This window comes from Poecilia reticulata, unplaced genomic scaffold, assembly GCF_904066995.2.
Source record: "Poecilia reticulata unplaced genomic scaffold, P_reticulata-male-v2 Scaffold_161, whole genome shotgun sequence".
Taxonomy (NCBI): Eukaryota; Metazoa; Chordata; class Actinopteri; order Cyprinodontiformes; family Poeciliidae; genus Poecilia; species Poecilia reticulata.
Window position 1 is genome coordinate 673 of NW_027675259.1, and position 6,828 is coordinate 7,500.

A 6,828-nucleotide genomic window follows, 5' to 3' on the forward strand; every position below is an offset into this window, starting at 1 on the left:
ACATGTCCGGATCCGAACAAGCGTTCGGGGTCTGGGTCGTGTTTCGGGACCCTGGTAAGGCACATGACAGTGGCGCTGAGGATGATGATGTTGGAGCAGCCGATGAAGATACTCGCGTCGGGCGGGGCTGAGCGGGGGATGAGCGAGGGCTGAGACCCTCGACAGAGAACCGGGCCTAGGGGACCGGGACTTTGGTCCAGGCCTCCGGGAGTGACATCACCCGAACCGGGGGCATCCCAGGAGCACGATGGTGCCAGTCCCGGTTCGTTTGGACCGCGGGAAAGGGTACTTTTGACCCGACTTCCGGTAGACGGTTAAACACCCATAGACGACCGCAGGAAGGTCCTGGAGCGAAACGGAGGCCACCCTAGTAATCCCCGGAGCGGCCCGGATCCAACGGTGTACGGCATGAGCGGGTTCCGGGCCTTCCGGACCGCCTACTCGCCCCCCCCCGGCCCGCTTAGGCGCAAATCGCTTAAAAATCGTTAAAAATCGGGGGAACGTCCTAGGCGAAATCGGAGACCACCGGGGCACTCCTGGGACTCGCCCGGTTCTTCCAGTATATAGTTTGCCTAGGTTCCGTACGAATTTGAAATCCGGGCTGGAGCACAGAGACATACAGGCCTGCAGAACCAGGCTGGGACATCCAGGCAGAGACATCCAGGCCTGCAGAACCAGGCACAGACATCCAGGCAGAGACATCCAGGCCTGCAGAACCAGGCTGGGACATCCAGGCAGAGACATCCAGGCTGGGACATCCAGGCAGAGACATCCAGGCACAGACATCCAGGCAGAGACATCCAGGCACAGACATCCAGGCAGAGACATCCAGGCTGGGACATCCAGGCAGAGACATCCAGGCTGGGACATCCAGGCTGAGACATCCAGGCAGAGACATCCAGGCACAGACATCCAGGCAGAGACATCCAGGCTGGGACATCCAGGCTGGGACATCCAGGCAGAGACATCCAGGCTGGGACATCCAGGCTGAGACATCCAGGCAGAGACATCCAGGCTGGGACATCCAGGCTGAGACATCCAGGCAGACACATCCAGGCTGAGACATCCAGGCAGACACATCCAGGCTGGGACATCCAGGCAGAGACATCCAGGCACAGACATCCAGGCAGAGACATCCAGGCAGAGACATCCAGGCAGAGACATCCAGGCACAGACATCCAGGCAGAGACATCCAGGCTGGGACATCCAGGCAGAGACATCCAGGCAGAGACATCCAGGCTGGGACATCCAGGCAGAGACATCCAGGCTGGGACATCCAGGCAGAGACATCCAGGCAGAGACATCCAGGCACAGACATCCAGGCAGAGACATCCAGGCTGGGACATCCAGGCTGAGACATCCAGGCAGAGACATCCAGGCTGGGACATCCAGGCTGAGACATCCAGGCAGAGACATCCAGGCTGGGACATCCAGGCAGAGACATCCAGGCAGAGACATCCAGGCTGAGACATCCAGGCACAGACATCCAGGCAGAGACATCCAGGCACAGACATCCAGGCAGAGACATCCAGGCTGGGACATCCAGGCACAGACATCCAGGCAGAGACATCCAGGCTGGGACATCCAGGCTGGGACATCCAGGCAGAGACATCCAGGCAGAGACATCCAGGCTGGGACATCCAGGCCTGGAGGTCAAGGCTGCATGGAACTCCACATAGCCTTGACATCCAAGCCATGGGCCCACACCCAGACTTCGCTCCGGGGTTTGACACAGTCTCCCAACCCCTCTGATTGAACCAGGCTCTCCACACGAGTATGTGAACCCACACTTAAGCACCCCTCCTCGGACTAAACCCAGCAGTACGCAGGCCCTGGAAGCTCGTGCCCCTGGTAAGGCAACTCAGTTTTACGATGTGGCCTTGGGTTGACCGGGGAGAGGCTACCCTCCCCAGCCTCTTCCGGCCGAGCGCCCCCTGTCCGGTCCCTGGATGGGACTTAGACTTTTTCTCGCCGTCAACTGAGAACCGGGCCTGCCAGGCCCACCGGCCGAGCACGTGTACCCACACTTAAGCACCCATCCACGGACTAAACCCAGCAGTACGCAGGCCCTGGAAGTTCGTGCCCCTGGTAAGGTCTGATGACCCAGAGACTGGGAGGAGAGGGGACGGGCCTGCCACACGCCCGAGTGTGACAGGCCCCGGCCTCGAGAGGCCGACCGGCCCCCTCCCAGCCCGGAGGGTCAGAGAACCGTAACCAGCAAGGCACCGGCCGAGCCTGCGCACCCACACTTAAGCTCCCCCTCCGGACCCAACCCCCAGCACGCAGGGCCTGGAGGCTCGTGCCCCTGGTAAGGCACGATCAAACCAGACCCTGGGAGGAGAGAGGGGCTCAGGTCTGCCACGCCGGAGTGTGGCAGACCCCGGCCGGCCCCGGAAGACCGACCGGCCCCCTCTCACCTCTGGAGGGTGAGAGAACCGGGAGGGAGGAACGGAGGGAGAGGGGGGCTCAGGTCTGCCACACCGGAGTGGGGCAGGCCCCGACCGGCCCCGGAGGACCGGCCGGCCCCCTCTCGCTCCGAGCTGGGACTTAGTCTGCGAACCGACTTCGTGCCCCAGGTAAGGTAACGTTCCAGCAGGGGGAGGGAGGGAGGCCCCGGAGGTCGGCCGACAAAAGGTTGGATCGAGGGCTGACTCTCAATGGATCGCAGCGAGGGAGCTGCTCTGCCACGTACGAAACCCTGACCCAGAATCAGGTCGTCTGCAAGTCATTTAGCACCACGTTCTCCACGAACATGCTGTGCGCGATAGGAGAGGGGTGACCATCGTCCGGCCACGCCCCAGCCCAGTCACGGAAGGCGCTCCTCGCCGACCGGAGTCGGGTATCGGAGTCCGACCGAAGCGATGCGGCGCTACGGTATCGTTACGTCTAGGCGGGATTCTGACTTAGAGGCGTTCAGTCATAATCCCACAGATGGTAGCTTCGCCCATTGGCTCCTCAGCCAAGCACATACACCAATGTCTGAACCTGCGGTTCCTCTCGTACTGAGCAGATTACATTGCAACAACACATTATCAGTAGGGTAAAACTAACTGTTCACGACGGTCTAAACCAGCTCACGTTCCCTATTAAGTGGGTGAACAATCCAACGCTTGGTGAATTCTGCTTCACAATGATAGGAAGAGCCGACATCGAAGGATCAAAAGCGACGTCGCTATGAACGCTTGGCCGCCACAAGCAGTTATCCCTGGGTAACTTTCTGAACCTCCTGCTTAAAACCCAAAAGTCAGAAGGATCGGAGCCCCGCTTCACGGTCTGTATCATACTGAAATCAAGATCAAGCGAGCTTTTGCCCTTTGCTCACGGAGAGTTCTGTCCTCCTAGCTCGCCTTGAAACCTGCGTACCGTTGACAGGTGTACGCCCAGTCAAACTCCCACTGCCACTGTCCCCGGAGCGGGTCACGCCCCACGCGGGGCGCTTGACCCAGAACGAGAGCCCACACAGCCTCCCGCCACCGGGTAGTGAAAAACGATAAGAGCAGTGGTATTCACCGGCGGCGAAGCCTCCACTTACCACCTCAGTCTCACATGCCAGACTAGAGTCAAGCTCACAGGTCTTCTTCCCGCTGATTGCCAAGCCCGTTCCCTTGGCTGTGGTTTCGCTGGATGGGAGTTAGGGACAGTGGGATTCGTTCATCCATTCATGCGTCACAATTAGATACGAGGCATGGTACCTTAAGAGAGTCATAGTTATCCCGCGTACCGCGCTTCATTGAATTCTTCACTTGACATCAAGCACTGGGCAGAAATCACATCGCGTCATCACCCAGCCCGGGCCATCGCGATGCTTTGTTTTAATTAAACAGTCGGATTCCCCTGGTCCGCACCAGTTCTAAGTCAGCTGCTAGGCGCAGCCGAGGACACCCGCCCGGGGGCCCGCGGGGAGACCCCAGAGGGGAACCCCGCGGGACCCGGACGGGCACCGCAGCTGGGGAGATCCGCAGGAAGGGCCGGCGCGCGTCCAGAGTCGCCGCCGCCGCGCCGACCGCATCCCCCCACCGGCCCGCCTTCGGGGCGGCGGACACCGCCGCGAGAACCCGAGCCGCGGAGGCGCCGAACCCCCGGACCCGGGCCCCGCGAGGCGGGCCCGCGCGCCGCCCTCCGGCGGCGGGGGGGGTGCGGGGCGGCTGCTCCCCAGCGGCACGCGCCCCGCTTCGCACCCCAGCCCGACCGACCCAGCCCTTAGAGCCAATCTTTATCCCGAAGTTACAGATCTGACTTGCCGACTTCCCTTAATCCTTCATCCAACATGCCAGAGGCTGTTCACCTTGGAGACCTGCGGATATGGTACGGCCTGGCCGAGATTTACACCTTCTCCCCCGGATTTCAAGGGCCAGCGAGAGCTCACCGGACGCCGCCGAACCGCGACGCTTCCAGGGCACGGCCCCCTCGGGCGAACCCATCAGGCGCCCTCCTTCACAAAGAAAGAGAACTCTCCCGGGCACCGCAGCTTCTCGGTTGTTTGCGTACCGCACTGGCGCCTCGCGCGCCGATCTCCGCCGTCCAGTTCGGGGATCTAACCCGACTCCCTTTCGATCGCCGGGCGACAGAGGCCATCGCCCCGCTCCGAACGGCGTTCGCCATCCTTAGACCGATGACCATGTCAACTGCTGTCACATGGAACCCTTCTCCACTTCGGCCTTCAAAGCTCTCGTTGAATATTCTACTACCACCAAATCTGCACCGCGGCGGCTCACCCGGGCTCGCGCCCAGGCTTCCGTGCTCACGCGCGGCCCTCCTACTCACCGCGCCACCCGCGCTCTGTGCCGGCGCGGCCGGGTATGGCCCGACGCTCCAGCGCCATCCTTTCAGGCTAGTTATTCGGCAGGTGTTGTACCACTCCTTAGCGATTCCGACTTCCATGGCCACCGCCCTGCTGTCTATATCACCAACACCTTTCTGGGTCTGATGAGCGTCGGCATCGGGCGCCTTAACCCGGCGTTCGGTTCATCCGCCAGCGCAGTTCTGCTACCAAAGTGGCCCACGGCAGCTCGCTTCCACCCCGGCTCCAAGCCAGCGAGCCGGCTTCTTACCCATTTAAAGTTGAGAATTGAGATCGTTTCGGCCCAAGACCTCTAATCATTCGCTTTACCAGATAAAACTGCTGCGAGTCTGAGCCCAGCTATCCTGAGGGAACTCGGAGGAACCAGCTACTAGATGTCGATATCTTCGCCCCTATACCCAGGTCGACGACCGATTGCACGTCAGACCGCTACGGGCCCCACCAGATTTCCTCTGGCTTCGCCCTGCCCAGCAAGTTCACCATCTTTCGGTCTATCACACACGCTCATGCTCCACTCCCCGACGGTGCGGGCGAGACGGCCGGTGTGCGCCCGGGCCTCGAGGGCCCGGGATCCCACCTCAGCCGGCGCGCCGGCCCTCACTTTCATTGCGCCACGGGGTTCGAAAAAGCCTCTGACTCGCGTGCGTGTAGACTCCTTGGTCCGTGTTCAAGACGGGTCGGGTGGTAGCCGACATCGCCGCAGACCCTTGCGCCTGTTGAGTGGCCGGTCCCCGCCTGGCGGCGGCGCGGTGGGGCGCACTGAGGACAGTACGCCCCGTCGACAGCCGCCGGGGCGAGGGGCCCGTCCCTCCCGGGGGAGAGAGGGCGCAGTGAGCACTACGTCCCGGCCCGGAAGCGGCAAAGTCCAGACGGGGGGCGCTGTAAAGCTCGCGGCCGGAACCGCGAGCCACCTTCGCCCCGAGCCCTTCCTGGCCGGTCCGGAGCCGGTCGCGGCGCACCGCGCGGAGGAATGCGCCGCGGGGCCAGCCGGCGAGCCGGGGAGAGGTCCGCGAGGGATCCCCGCACCGAGCCGGCGTGCCTTACCCGCCGGTTGAATCCCCGGGCAGACTGCGCGGACCCACCGTTTACCTCTTAACGGTTCACGCCCTCTGAACTCTCCTTCAAATTCTTTCAACTTCCCTTAAGTACTTGTCGACTATCGTCTCGTGCCGGTATTAGCCTAGATGGAGTTTACCACCCGCTTTGGCTGCATCCCAAACAACCCGACCCGAAAGACCGGACCCCGGCGCGACGGGGCCGTACCGGCTCAACCGTCCACGGGATGAGCCTCGATCAGAGGACTCAGGCCCCCGAGCCGCACGGGCAAGCGGTCTTCCGTACGCCACATGTCCGCGTCCGCCAGTCGGACGGGATTCGGCGCTGGGCTCTTCCCTCTTCGCTCGCCGCTACTGAGGGATCCTTGTTAGTTTCTTTCCTCCGCTAGTAATGCTTAAATCAGCGGGTGTCTCGTCTGATCTGAGGTCGTAGTCGAGAGTTGTCGCGGGAGGCGGGACGGTGAGGGGAGCCGGGCGGAGCGGAGCGGAGGGCGGTGCGCAGATCCGGCCGAGACCCGGTCCCGCGCAGCCCCAGCCGCAGCCGCAGCCGCGGCACCCCCCGCTGCCACCCCGCAACCCACACCGCGTGGCTCCCGGAGGAGGCTCACGACTCTGGACGGGCCGGTTCCCGAACGCGACGCGGGCCCCGCTCCGGAGAGCCGAAACCCCTCCGCGCGCCATCCGTCCTCTTGAGCCCCAAGCGACCTTCCCCCGATAGGGCGGCGTCTCCGTGTTCGACCGAGGTCCCGACGCGCGTAAACGCGGGCAGCGCGGAGACCGAGGTCCACCGGCCGCGCCCGCACTTCGCGGGGGCCTCGACGGAGGCGGTGCCCCCTCCCTCCGGAGAGGGAAGGGGGGAAGGAAGCAGGGAGGAGGGACGGCGGACGGCGGAGGGCCCGGTCCCGGAGCGGGAACCGAACGCGTCGCGCGGGGTCCCGGACGGTCTGCACTTAGGGGACGAGGCTCGGGGAG

The 6,828-nt window shown here is 63.2% G+C and overlaps 1 pseudogene; it reads right to left on the reverse strand.

Annotated features, from left to right (window-relative positions):
- Positions 1-2,627: 2,627 nt before the first annotated feature.
- LOC145550705 (28S ribosomal RNA) lies at positions 2,628-6,286 on the reverse strand (annotated as a pseudogene).
- Positions 6,287-6,828: the final 542 nt, after the last annotated feature.